The 15,244-nt window shown below is 36.3% G+C and overlaps 1 protein-coding gene across 1 annotated transcript in view; it reads right to left on the bottom strand.

The window, feature by feature from the left end:
* The window catches only part of ZNF804B (zinc finger protein 804B), a 506,862-nt gene that overhangs the window by 105,054 nt on the left and 386,564 nt on the right, over positions 1–15,244 (bottom strand). The gene's annotated exons all lie outside the window — the stretch shown is intronic.

Here is a 15,244-nt window from a genome sequence, read left to right as displayed (position 1 = left end):
ATAAATAAAAAACGTTGAAAAAAAAAATTAAAAAAAAAAAAAAAAAAAAAAAAGAAAATGACCAGAGTTATACCTTTCCATCAGTGCCCACGTAGGTGTGATGTCAGCCACTTCCTAGATTTGAACGATTTTCCCTTCTTATTAATAATTCATTTCAGGTACCCAGATTAGAAGACAAATACAACCACATTAAATATATGAACTCTTGCCTCTGTGTAGCATGTTGTGGAGACAGTTTGGCATCATTTCTAATTTGGAAAGAAATGACAAATTTCTGACTTACTGGCAAAATGGCAGAGTGAAGATTGCATTTCTGATCATGAAGTAACAATTAAATACTTAGAGTTTGCTTGTATAACTGCTTATTTTGGAAAAGCTTCCTAACTGGCTGCACTTGAACAGAGACTATTTTTGAAAAATACATGCATTTCTATTAGAACCACTGTTCATCAGCATTCTACACCACCAACTACATCTTCTTCAGCATATATTAATATACTTTTCTTCCACCAGAAAAACAATTTAGAAAGAGAGTAAGGCAGTCTCAGATGCACCCTAAGATAATCATAACAGTAGCTGTTGCTTCATTGCTTACCTACGCTTGTCCACCATGAAGGCAAAAAGGGGGCCGGTATAATTTCCAGATTGCTTATCGATTGAATACAGGTGCTACAATGTACATGTTTTAAAGGTCATGAAATGGTTTGCAGAGGTTTTTAACAATCAACGAAATAGTAAAATACACAAAAACTGATGAGCCTTGCTGGACACAATATATTAGCTCATCAAGATGCAAGGACTACCAAACAGTATACTTGGGTTGGGGAGAAAAAGAGGGTGCATGAACAGATATGCAAACTAACCCAGGGTCAGGGAAGTGGTTGAATCCATTAAATAGCAGTGCTTGGCCTGCTAACACCCATTAATGAATGCATGAATGAATAAATATATTGAGTGAAGGAATAAATACATTCGATTTCTCTTTCACTTTTTGTCTGGGTGCGTATTGTGCTATAAGGAAGAGCATTGGAATGCTGAAATGTGTATAGTGGTGTCAAAACCCATATAATTGTACAAATCAAGAGTGAACCCTAAGATAAACTACAAACTTTGGCTAATAACAACATATCAATATCAGTTTATCAGTTGTATCACAGTAACCTACCACACAAATGCAAAATAGCAATAATAAGGGAGATTAGTTGTAAGAGTTGAGTAGATAACATGGGGATTTTCTGTGCTTTCTGCCCAATGCTTCTGTAAACCTAAAACTGTTCTTGAAAAAGGTGTCTCTTGAAAAAAAAAATGTACAGCAAAACTACATTTTGATAGTCCTACTTTCATTGCACTCAAAGAAAAACAATGTACAGTGTAAAATTAATCTGATCCGTGCTATATTATGCATATAGCTGAGCTTGAGGCTTGCCATGTGACAAATGCAAACTTCTTTGTATGGAATGATCTTGACACTCTCAGTTCCTTTCTGTCATTTTCCCTGAGACAAAGAGCAGCCCTCGTCAACCTTCAAGAAAGGCAACCTCCTGGCAGACCATATTTACAATCATTAGATCCAATGGAAGATCAAGGGCAAAATTTCTACACTTGAAAGAAAGATCCTAGAATGTGTCTATTGTGTGGGTGTATAAAACATGATAAGAAAAGGAATTTTCTTCCTCCAGACTGACAATACTGTCCCATTTATAAAAGTAGTAATTACCACCCCATCAATTCAGCCCACAGATAAGTATAACTGTAATGAATATAGACATATTGCATTCATCTAAATTGAATACATTTAAATGAATACATCCATTGTGCATTAGACAGAAAGTGCCTTCATTTAGCCATTACTCCTGCTGTAACTACTTATTGTAAAAACGCAATTAATAGTGTCTGACATTTCATTTTCTAATATAAGAGAAATCAATGAAAAATGTCAGGTAACTAAGTTTTCTAGAAAGTTGCAAGTGACACCTGCTCAATTACAAGACTTTTTTTTTTTTTTAATTCAATATTTCAAGCAGTTATTTAGGGGAGAAATGGTCATTAAGAGATGCTGATCTAGACACTGTTTCACTGTGGCTTGGGAACTGGCTTGCAAGTATGCTCCCTTAAATAGACTGAGGTGATTGTCAGGTAAGTTCTCATTCCCAGGTCTTCTCAGGTTCTTCCAGTACTAATCTGTTCAGTTCTAAAAAACTGGGTTTACTTTCCACATGTGCTAAAAACAGGCCCAGGAACTCCTGAAGTGATGTATGAAAAGAGGATAGTGCCAATGGCTTTGCTTTTAAGGACATGCAAGCCAGATAAATGCCAAAACTCCAAAGGCATTGTCTGTTTTCCTGAATGTCTGCTATCATGCCTGATAAAACGTCTACTACATTTGGTTTATTCGTTCTATAACCAGGGATGTTTAAAAAGTGACTGTGCTCACAAAGGCACTTCATTATTTCAAACTGGCTGCTTCAGGCTTCTCTCTATTGCAATTCTAATAGGTAATTTACTTTCAAACTTAGAGAAAACTAGCTATTGTGAGAGAAGTATGCTATACTGAAGCTCTGTGACTCAGATCTTGAAGTATTAAGTGCAACCTGGGAAAATGTGTCAAAGTAAGGAAAACCTATTAAAATGCTAGCTTGAGAAAAAGGCATTCACATGGGCTAAAAGAAATGCTATAAACTAGATTATGTTCATTTCAGGATCATGAAATGATGTACAAAAGCTTGGCTCCGTTGTCATATAATTTGGAAGAACTATTTGTCACTTATATTTTATCTATTTATTATTAGTCTCACAGAACTTTGCAAAATATAGTTTAGTGACTTCAGAAATCCCTAAAAAGGAAATCTGCATACCAGTTTTATGGTTACACACTTGCTTTTTGAAAACAAACTTAAAACACTTGTCGTTTGAAGTCATAAAGCCTGATTACCAGCTGGAAACTGGGTCATAATGGTAGCACCGATGGTACATCCCACCCACATTGTGGCCAAAAGACTATAGTTGTTACAAATTTTCAAAGTTGCTTGAGCACTTGGAGGATCCGTACTTATTTAACACCAGTACCAATTTAATAAGCCATATAGCTGTGCTCCAATCTATTATGTGTGTGCACACACACACATAGCTGTATGCACTGCGGATAGAGCAAGTCTAAAATCAGAGGTAGCTACAGTAAAATAGAAGTTGTGGGTCCATTGTAAAAGAAGGGGAACAGAAAAGTTAGAGTCATTATAGAAACATGTAATTGGAAGGGACTTCAGAAATTCTCCACATAAAGAAATTTAATCCAGAAGCTTTATGGTTTGCCCGGGCTGATGTAGGATAAGTAGCAGATTCAGGATGAGAATTCAAGTTCTTGACTTGTATCTCTGAGACCGATGGTAGAGCAATTAATTCTATTTCTTCACTTGGAAAATGAGATAGACCTAAGGAACTAGATTTTTGTGTCTCTGAAACACAAGAAGTACAAATGAATATTCAGTGTTTTAAGCTGATACAGATGTAGATATAGATACAGAATATTCCCTTTCTTAAACCACACAATCAAAATCTACTTAACAACATACTTAGAAAATTATGTTCTTGTTCTTGCAATACCAGAAATAGAAAATTTTCAGTTTTAAACAATCCCATACAGAAGGAGAATCACCCTCAAATATACCATCCCCCCTTCCCTTTATTCCACAGAGCTATAAAAAAAAAAAAGCATTTAGAGCTTTATGAATCCATAGATCATTACAGATAGTTATCTGGGACTGAGCACTGAATTTAGCCAGTACTAAAGACTGGCTCTAGAAAGGAGGAAGTTACCATCTTTTCTGATATTGGAGGGATATCTGAGGTGAAAAGAAAGAAAAAGCAAAAAAACAAAAGAATTCATACCTCACCTTTCTTTTTTTAACTTTTCTATGCTGCCCTTGAAGGAGTTTGGTACAGGATAGGGATTTAGTTGTGCTATGAAGGTTTGAATTAGTTACTGTGCTAGTCCACTGTGCAAGATAATGTAACACACAATTCCTATTTTCAAAGACTCTCAGACCACCTGCGGGGATAGAATTAATTCACAAATTGCAAGCCACAACACAAAGGGATATATAATCATTTGGCTGGGATTTAAAGTGCTATGTGTATTTAGAGAAGGGAAATAGCCATGCTGTTTGTAATGTGCCAACATACCTAAGCAGAATAAGCCTATTATGATAGAATTTTATAATGAGTTTAAATTAATAGTCTTGGATTTGACTTTTACATACAAAAATGAATAATATTTGATGGGCTCTTTAATTCTGGAGTTTATGAAAGTACATAAGTATTGCTGAGCATGAATGAGCCCACATCTTGTGATGTGACTAATGCAGATTTTACTCTATGTGCTAATAAACAAGAAGCCACACAAACTTTAGGGAGGCTGTGATTCCTATCCCCCACTTCCTCTTCTATTCCAGCTGGTATTATTTCCGCTCAGTAGCTAAGACAGGAATGATGTTCCTGCTTATACTGTTCCTCTGTACACCGTTTGTGATTGTTTTCCCAGGACATCTCTTTTGGACTCTGCGTCTTGTGTCAGAGTCTTTACACAAAGTCTAAGTTCACTTTGAATGTCCAAAGCACAATGAAGTGATCTAAAAAAATTGATTCCTATAGAATGTTTTCCCTCTATCCATTATGTCAGAGAAAATCCTGACTGGCTGCTGTCTGCCTAAATACTCTGGAACCTGTATCCTTATTAATGGCTGCATTTATCAGCAAATCTCTAGTTTGTATTAGCTGCAGTGGTGGCAGGGGACATTTATACCCCTTTTAGTAGAAACAAGTCTCTTCTATAACATAAAAAGAAAAGAGAGCCTTCACTGATAAAAAACAACTTCTAATAAATAAATATATTAGGCATTCCCTAGGAGCAACAGCATAGGCTTAGGCAAGAGAATACCTCTTCATTTACTGCATGACCAAATATCACAATGGCTTTATGGCTTTACTTTGGATTTCCCTGTAGGGTAGAATACCAAGAGACAGAAAACAAAAAACAAACAAACAAAAAAAAAAGTGGTAGTAAAACCTGCATGAGGAATATGGACAAAGACATAGAGTAAGAAAAAGAAACACATGGGATAAATAGAAGAACCTATATTCTCTCATAGAGGAGTAGGATACAAGGCTAAAGAGGAGGAAAGAACCAGGTTTGTGGCACTGAAAAGTAGAATTTTAACATAATATATTGGAAGGCATAAGTCATAAATATTTTCCTTAGTCCTAGGTAATTTTTTTAGCCAATAGCTATTTGTGGGGGTCGAGAGGGATATAGCTCTTCTAGGATTGTCTATGATTTGAAATTTAAAGTATAGGAAGGTTGGGGCGCCTGGGTGGCTCAGTCGGTTAAGCGGCCGACTTTGGCTCAGGTCATGATCTCGCGGTCCGTGAGTTCGAGCCCCGCGTCGGGCTCTGTGCTGACAGCTCGGAGCCTGGAGCCTGTTTCAGATTCTGTGTCTCCCTCTTTCTCTGACCCTCCCCTGTTCATGCTCTCTCTCTGTCTCAAAAATAAATAAATGTTAAAAAAAATTTAAAAAAATAAAGTATAGGAAGGTCAACAATACTTACATTTCATATGAACCATCTTGGATTTGGACCTTTACATTCTTAGACTGACCAAGTTCAGATCAGTGTTCCTCAAGGGGAAACATTTTGCCATGGGATATTCTTCAGGAGTCCACACGTATTGTATAGTAAATTTGTCTCAGTTGGAAAGTCATAGACCAGGACAGGAATTCAAAGATTGGAAATAAATATTTATTAAGTTCTTACTGTGTTGGTATTGCTGTGTTAGGTGCTGCAGGAACCGTATAAAACTCAAAAGGTATTATTATCCCTACACTAAGAGAATGTACAGTTAGCCAATGGAGGCAATATATGAGGGAAATAAGAAAGTACTTTGCATAATAAAGAGTAAGAGCATTTAGGAGATAGAGATTGGGGTAGGAGTCTGAAGCCTAACTTCCATAAAACAAGAATAAAAATGTCATTGTCAGAGAATGAATGTAACAATGAAACAAGTTCAAACATAAAAAGCCCCTAACGCAGTTTCAGGCACTACACGTAACTATAGTGTAGATGGATAGATGGAGACAGAGATAGATGTATGTGTCTATTTAGAATAAATATAATCTTAAATGTGGAGGAAGTGGGCAAAATGGAAAGATGGAGTGGGAATGGAGTCTAGGAAGGCCTGTTTTGAAACTAGTTATTAAAAATGGAGGAGGCAATATGTCCTTGTGATCAGGAGTATAGTTCTGTATCAGGCAGCCTGAGTACAAATCAAAGCTCTATTCTTCACGTGTATAGGACACTCATCAATTCCAACTACGTGTGTGCCTTCAACTGTGAAACAGGAGTGAGAGATAACAGTAACCCACAGGGCCACTGAACTAATTACAGAAACAAATCAAATGAAATACTTGGCACAGTACCAGCCTCATATTGCTATTTGTTACTTTGTGTATATTTCCGAGGCTTGGGAGTTTGTTTTTCACTGTGCTTTTACAGAGTTTAACAGCAAAAAGAAAAACATGGCATTGGATTTGAGTGTGATATATTGGGCCAGTTAAGGACAAACAATGGGCAAGTTATACAGTACAAGTGTTTGAGCTGGTAAAGAAGACTGGAGGAGAGTCTTTGAGGACTGCACCAAAAAATACTGGCTCCAGTAGGGATGGGGAGCTGCATGGCCCATAACCAACACCCAAACAATGTAAGTATGTAAGTATAGGCCCATAAAGTCCAATAAAAAGAATTTCTTCCCACAGGGAAGAGATGTTATCTGTACCCGACTGAGTGATGTACTGTGCAGATGACAAGTTTTTCTTCCTATGGGACCTGTCTTTCTGTTGCAAACTAAAGGGAAAAAATTCAATGCAAAAACAAGCGGAAGCTTCAGTCAGCCACTTAATCATGCTCCTATGAGAACACTAGTGCCCTTTATTGCTGACTCTTTTATTTCCAAACTCCCCGTGGTGCCATATTCCAGATAAGTTACTTGTTAGAAATAATGTTCTTTGCATTAAACATACATTTCCCTTTATGTAAATAGACGCTGCTTTCTACTACAGATGGTGAGCTGAGCTGGCTTCCTGACCTGGCCTTTTGCTACTGTCTTTTGGATTTCTGCCTTTGGCACAAGTACAGATGGACTAATTTTTTTTTATGCACTTTTGTTGCTATTGAAAAAAAGCTTTAGTTATTTTCTGTTACAGTTCCATTACTCTATAAAAATTATAATTTGAAAGTTTGTAATTTATAACATATAGGAATCTACCTCTCAGAGAAACAGTAAGTAATGTTCACTCATTCTGCAATGGCATGTTTTGACTTCTACTCCATTTATGTGAAAATATTCCTTAGGTCTCACGACAAATAATCTCAAGGTCACTTTATTTTTTATTTAGTATCAAACACGTGCTACCTTATACTATTTTTCACTAATTGCAACATGTCCTAATTTATTCTATATTTTCATTGAAAGAAAAAATATTCTTACAAATGATATTAATATTGTACAGAAAAAAGCACTCACTCAACTCAATGTAACCACAAACTTGGAAGGTGATTAGAATTCATTTTGAGCCTTACATATTTTATTATTAATAATAAAAATGCAAGAATCAATTTCATAGGCTCTAACTAAACAGGGTGTCCAGACTCATGCCAATTATTTTATCTCTTCAGCAAAACTTTCAAAATGTCTTATGTGTGTATATGTTTGTGTGGTAGTATTTCCATAAAATATTTCCTTTTCACCTATCTGCCTTAAATCAACTCATTATTTGATCAAGCTATATTATAATCAAACATGAATTTGTGAAGTTTTAATTATCTGTTGATTTTGTCACTTCTTCTGTTGGTCATTTAGTTAACATTTTCATGAAAACTTGGATACTCTAAGGTCAGTGTTTTGTTTATCAGTCTTTAATGACCAGCTCTGTAGGTTGAAACACACCAATAAGATGTCATTATTTTACAAGATGTTTAGCAACATCTAAGCATTCAATTTGCTAATCAATTGAAGAACAATTTATTCAGACAGAAATGAGGTCATGTTTCCTCAATATTTGAGATGAAAAAGTAGGAGATTTCCCACTTTCTTGTGTCTCCATTTAACTAACTTAAATTTAACTTCACCAACCTATGCATAAGCTGTCTTTTACAGTGTGTTGGGGAAAAGAGCAAGAACCTAAGTGTGTTCTTAAGAGCTAAATACGAATTCCAATGAGTAATCAAGTGGCAAGTATATTAAATTAAAAGCTAAGATTCCTGTTTCCTCATAAGTAAGTTTTCAAAAACATTTCTCCCCTTTTTATTTTAACACAGATGTTATAAAAAGGAGATACCTTGTGCAAACTTTTAACATATGCAGCATGTGATTATAATCAGACAGCCCGTGGAAGAAAAAAAGGAAAAGAAATGAAAGAGATATTACACAGATAATGTCTTTTGGTAGAAGATAAATTTGCAAAAAGAAGCCATCAACAAATGGAGAGATGGTGGTGTGCCTAAAACTTGTACCTATTTTGCATCTGCTTTTTTAAAAAAAAATTTAAATGTTTATTTATTTTTGAGAGAGAGAAAGGGCAGCACGTGAGCAGGGGAGGGGCAGAGAGAGCGGGGGACAGAGGATTCTATCCTGGCTCTGTGCCGACAGCAGAAAGCCCAGTGTGGGGCTTGAACTCCAGAACTGTGAGAGCATGATCTGAGCCAAAGTTGACGTTTAACCAACTGAGCCACCCAGGGGCCCCTTGCATCCTCTTCCTGTCAGACTTTTGTGAGAATGTATATTGGCTCTAAAGGAATTCTTAAGCTTGCTATAGTCAGGCACTAAGGACTTTCTGTTCTGTTTTGTTTGGACTAGGAACTGAAGAATTTGAAGGAGAATTCTTTTTTTAATTTTTTTAATGTTTATTTCTGAGAGAGAGAGTGCACACGCACAAGTGGGGGAGGGGCAGAGAGAGAGGGAAACAGAACCTGAAGCAGACTCCAGGCTCTGTGCTATCAGCACAGAGCCTGATGCGGGGCTCGAGCTCACGAACTGTGAAATCATGACCTGAGCTGAAGTCGGACACTCAACCGACTGAGCCACCCAGGCGCCCCTGAAGCGGAATTCTTAAACAACTCATACACCTTACCAAAAAGCTAATTAAATATTAATGTTTTATTTTTTGTCCTAACAGTTTCCCTTTCTTAATATATAAATGGGATCATGCCATATGTACTCATTAGCTCTAACTTTTCACTCAGTGTCCTTGTTTTGGACACTGTTGTGTGTCCAATCCATGTTGTGTGTGTCACTGGCTCATGTTTATCAGAGGATGGCATTCTTTATATGGCTTATATCACTGATGTATATCCATTCCCCATTAAAGGGCATTTGGCTTCTTTCTGGTGGTACTCTGAACTGGGGAAGGAGTAGAAGGGTTGTAGAGGTAGAAGGAAGGAACTACAAAAGGGCACTAGAAAACATTTGGTCATATATATTATATAATAATCAAATATATGTGAGGATATCTTGATTGTAGTGATGAAGATTTTGTAGGCATATATAATATGTCATAACTGATTGAACTGTGCATTTTCAATATGTGCAGTGTGAAAATAGCAATGATTAGTCTTTCTAATTTATTTTCCATACTCCTAATAAGAATTCCTTATGCTCCCATTGTTAAAAAAGGATATGGGTAGATATTATCCCAAACATAACAACATTAACATTTTCTTCCAGTATATAATTATTTCTTCTTTATCCCATTCTAAAAATAAAAATTATTTTCATAATTTTACATGAATGACAAAAATAATTTCATTGCCAGATAAAGTTTCCTTCACACATTTACCTTTCCAAGGGTAAGGTACAACTTAATACGGAAAATATGTTTGATGGAGGAACTTCTAAAACTCCTGTTCAGATTTCTCCCCCTGCCACTTGGCTACAGTATTTTTATTCTGCTCCCAACATAATATTCTCAGGCAATGGTTTTTTTTTCCTTTTCCATGTGTCCTGCTTGGCCTGGTGATGTATGTTACCTTTATTTTATGGAAGTGATCAAGAATCCTTAAGTTCCTGATGTGAATACTACTGAATGTCATTCAAATTCTTTTTTTAAATATAGATTTCATGATTCATTACAGAGATTACAATATTACTGAAGTGATAACGAGTGGTTCAGTTGAGGAGATAGTTAATTCCCATACCTTATAGGCATAGCCTTCAGCTGATGAGTTATTCAGCATTTAGTTAAAGGTAAATTTAATAATCCAGTGGGCTATCTTTTTTTATACTCTATTAGCGTTTATGAGGCATTAACAACATTCAGGTGATAATTTTGTGTTATAAAAGATCATTTCTCAGGGCTCCTGGGTGGCCCAGGAGGTTAAGCATCCAGCTCCTGACTTCGGCTCAGGTCAGGATCTCATGGTTTGTGGGTTCTAGCCTCACATCAAGCTCTGCAATGGTGGTACGGAGCCTACTGGAGATTCTCTCTCTCTCTCTCTCTCTCTCTTTCTCACACTTATGTGCTCTGTCTGTCTCTCTCTCTAAATAAATAAATTTAAAGAATTTTTTAAAAAGATAATTTCTTGTACCTTTTGGCCACTTGACAGTAAACGTTGAACATCATGGGCAAGAAACAATGAATTATATATTAAAATTAATTGCTCACTTGCATATTTTGTAGATTCATAATGAATACTGAAAATTAAAATGTTGATAAACACTGATATTATTATTCCCAAACTTTTTAGAAATACACATGATAATTTGATATGAAAATGAACATTTTACCTGTTTTATGTAATTTTTAATTAATGGCACTCTTGAGAACTTCTATTTAGGTTGGTTTCAAAAAAAAATATGTCTTTAGCAAAAATTTATCTTACCTGAACTGGACACATATTTTTTTAAAAGTTATTCATATAAGGAAAATGCAATAAACAGTGTGTGAGCCCAGTTTTGAAGCAGGAAACTAGGGAGACCTCAGTTCTGTACCCAGCTTTGCCTCCAGCTAAGATGTGTGCGGCATCCTTCATTCTCAGTTTTCCTGTCTTTAAAAGAGGGGTTTGGTTAGTTGACAAGTTTCTTTTGAACTCTAAGATTGTGCCATTAATTTTTGTGTTTTTGGAACAGAATTTTTTTTTTTTTTAAGTAGGCTTCATGTCCAACATGGAGCCCAGTTTGGAGCCTAGAGTAGAGCTTGAACTCAACACCCTGAGATCAAGACCTGAGCTGAGATCAAGAGACAGACACTTAACCAAAACTGAGCCACTGAAGTGCTTTTGGAACAGACTTCTTAAATATCAAAATGTATGTTTGAGGAGAAAAATATGCAGTTAATAGACTATCCTGACAATAAAATGAGGAAAGAGTTTTGGGGGGGAGGAGGTTGAATTATTCAGACTTGCTGGTTTCTGCAACAATTTACTCAATGACAGAACCCATGGATACTTCTCCAGCCCTTTGTCACTGTAGACAAAGCCCAAGGAACAAGAAGACATTAAACCAAATGACACATGTCATACATTAAGAGTTAATAATATCAAAACCTTCCAAATATCTTGAATCTAATTATTTCTGCCAAAAAAAGGCATCTGATTATATAATTACAGTTTAAATGTGTTGACGCCCACTTATTTAACCTGTTTTTTACTTTGTTTTTGTTTTCAATTTGTTTGGAGTTCCCTTAGTTTCCACTCAGTCAAGATAAATGACTAAAATAAATTAACATAACGTGTTTATTGATGTACTTGCACATTTGCAATCCACTAGTGAGAAAGAATATGATGGGACTGAAATTGGTAGGGTGGAAAATATCATTTCGATTAAATGAGCTTTTGCATCAGAAAGCCAAAGAAAAAGATTTGGAACTTGAAAGGATCAATCCCAACCAGTAAGAGCTCAAGCTGATTCCCTGCCAGTGGTGGTGAATGCAGTGATTAGAGGAGGGAGGCCTTTGCATTTCCAACGTGGAGTTCCGCAAGCCACATTCCAAGTCTAGAGTGAAGAATTAAGCCACTTTCCTAAATAAATAAATAAATAAATAAATAAATAAATAAAAATTAAAAATAATTTTTAAAAAGCCCCTGAAATTTGTGCTTTTTGAAATAAAATGCTGAGTAACTTTGGAATTACATTCCAAGATCATCATCAAGGTTGACAGAACCTATCATATTTTGACAGAAAGATTTAGAGTAGAAAGGCGGGAGCTAGAGAATTTGGTTTGTCCAATCAAGGTCCTTGGAATGATTGTTTCCTTGGAGATTATATTGCAAAGGGCTCTTATTATTTCTAAAATGAGCAGAAGAAAAGTGATTTTCTCTGTTTCCAAAAGATGTATTTATAGAAGCAACACAACTACTAAGCCATATCACTCAAGACTCATGTAGGTGAACAAATATATTGTTTTCTTTTTCTAAACATCTTTTTTAATCAAGAAAAGATTGCTATTTGGGGAAGAGTTATTTATTTTAAAATCAGATGGCTTGGCACAGGGCTTACCAAGAGCTACTGCTCAGATAAGGACAAAGTTGTTTGCCCTTTTCTGTACAAAAAAAAGAGTTGGGGTGGGAATTTAACCTTTAAAAGGAATACAAACAGAAGAAAAGAATGAATTCTGAAAGTGTTTATAATCAGGTGTTTGGTTTTAGACATTTGGCTACATGATAAGAATATTTTCTTTTCCTTTCTGTTTTCACTTATTTTGCCTCTTTGAGGATAATTCTTATAATATAGTCTTACCTAAATCTTACTATATTAAACAAGCAGACTTTTTCTATAAAATAATAAAAATGTTGTTATTTATAGTGAGATATCTTATTTACCCAAAGATTAACTTTAAGGTACTGCAAAGTAAACTTGCTTTTAAAAAGTGCGTTCTTTTTTTTAAAACAGGAATTAGTACTTTATACTGTGTATACTGTCATTGCTAAGATATTTCCATTTGCGGAAGGAACGATGTGTTTTATAAATACTTTTACCTTGTTTACATATGTGTTAATGGTGTTTTTATAATTTAAAAAAATTTACAATGTTTATTTTTGACAAAGAGAGAGACACGGCATGAGTGGGGGAGGGGAAGAGAGAGGGAGACAGAATCCGAAGCAGGCTCCAGGCTCTGAGCTGTCAGCACAGAGCCTGATGCTGGGCTTGAACCCATGAGCTGTGAGATCATGACCTGAGCCGAAGTCAAATACTTAACTGACTGAGCCACCCTGGCACCCCAGTGATTTATAACTTTTATACAATATTTTATCACAATTTAAATTGACAATATATACATATTCTTACTGACTGTTAAATTGTCACATTTCCTTTTCTATAGTTAACTTTTCAAATGGTCAGTTGAACATACCAATATATGTATATAGGCACATACATTTTAATCTAATGATAGAGTTGTTTCACATACCTTCAATATATTTTTTAAATTTCCACTTCAGTTTTTTATTATTTTTTTAAGTTTATTTAAATATTTTGAGGGGAGGAGGGGCAAGAGAGAGGGAGAGAGAATCCCAAATAGGATCTGTGCTAACAGCACAGAGCCTGATGTGGGGCCCAATCCCACCAACCATGAGATCATGAACTGAGCTGAAATCAAGAGTCAGGCGCCCAACCGTCTGAGCCACCCAAGTGCCCCACCTTCAATATTTTTAATGCAGTAACTTTTTAAAAAATATTAATTAATTAATTTATTTTGAGAAAGGGAGGGGCAGAGGCAGAGAGAGGGAGAGAGAGAATCCCAATCCACACTGTCAGCACAGAGTCCAACACAGGGCTCGATCTTACAAACCATGAGATCATGACCAGGGTTGAAATCAAAAGTCAGACACTTAACCAAATGAGCCACCCAGGCACCTCTTGAGGCAGTAAATTTTCTTTTTTTTTTTTTTCAACGTTTTTTATTTATTTTTGGGACAGAGAGAGACAGAGCATGAACGGGGGAGGGGCAGAGAGAGAGGGAGACACAGAATCGGAAACAGGCTCCAGGCTCCGAGCCATCAGCCCAGAGCCTGACGCGGGGCTCGAACTCACGGACCACGAGATCGTGACCTGGCTGAAGTCGGACGCTTAACCGACTGCGCCACCCAGGCGCCCCGAGGCAGTAAATTTTCTATAGCACTAACCCTAATCCAAATAAAAAATCAAAACTTTCTCCCTGATTTCCTGGAATAGTCCTAATATATAAAAATCTTGTTTGGTTATTCCTTAGGACAACCAATTTTAAATGTGTAAAATATGTTAATTATAATACTGATATTAAATAAGCATCTAAGTTAATACATATGTTGTGGATTCTTCAAATATGATTCTCTAGAGCGACATGAGTCTTAGACTCCAAACATGGTAACAAGTGGATAGAGTAGCCTGCATAAAGAGCGACAACAGAGTCATACAAGCTAGAGAACTCGATGAAATCCATGTCTGCAGTGAAGGAAGAGTTGGGAGTATTTTTGAAATACCACAGAAAAACAAGCACTAAAGAAGAATTATTTATAAATACTGAAGGTCCTGAAGTAACATGAGCACAAAATTCAAAGAGAACAGAACAAGAGAAAGAACTGATATTTAAAGTTGACACACCCTATGTTAAATACCTTATAAAGACCACATTACATCAGTAACCATTTATTCTTCTCTCTGGGAAGGCTGGGGGGAGAAAGAGATAAAAGAAAGACATTTATTCTTTTTCCAAACTGTTACATCATCCATGAAATGAATCCATAAATTGGATTCTGTAAGCCACTCTACTAGGTCTGCAGTTTCCACTACTATTTATTAGAGGAAAGTTCAATATATAAATCAGACAAAAGTGTACTGCTTTAAATGAAGCGTGTGTGTGTGTGTGTGTGTGTGTGTGTGTGCGCCTGTATGTGTCTGTGTGTGTCTGCGTATGGAGGATTGGAGTCCCGCAACCCGTGGGCTTGTCCAGAGCACTCTTGAGTGTCTCTGAACAACGTGGAGGCTTGCACTCAGCTAGGCCAACTCGAAGTGACTTTCGCCTCACAAACTCAGTGATTCCATGAAGCTGTTCTGATCTTATTCCAAACTCCTTTCCATACATCTAATCGTAAAGCAGACCAGCCTTTTCAGGATGGAGAGCCAAGCAGTAGTTTCCCTGTTTACTGGAGTTTGTATGATTTCACAGTGACAGCAGCTCATAAAAAGGCTAACGGTATAAGAGGTTGGAATTAAGGGCCCACAAAA

Source organism: Panthera onca, chromosome A2 (assembly GCF_046562875.1).
Source record: "Panthera onca isolate mPanOnc1 chromosome A2, mPanOnc1 haplotype 2, whole genome shotgun sequence".
Taxonomy (NCBI): domain Eukaryota; kingdom Metazoa; phylum Chordata; class Mammalia; order Carnivora; family Felidae; genus Panthera; species Panthera onca.
This window is presented reverse-complemented; position numbering and strand designations above follow the sequence as displayed.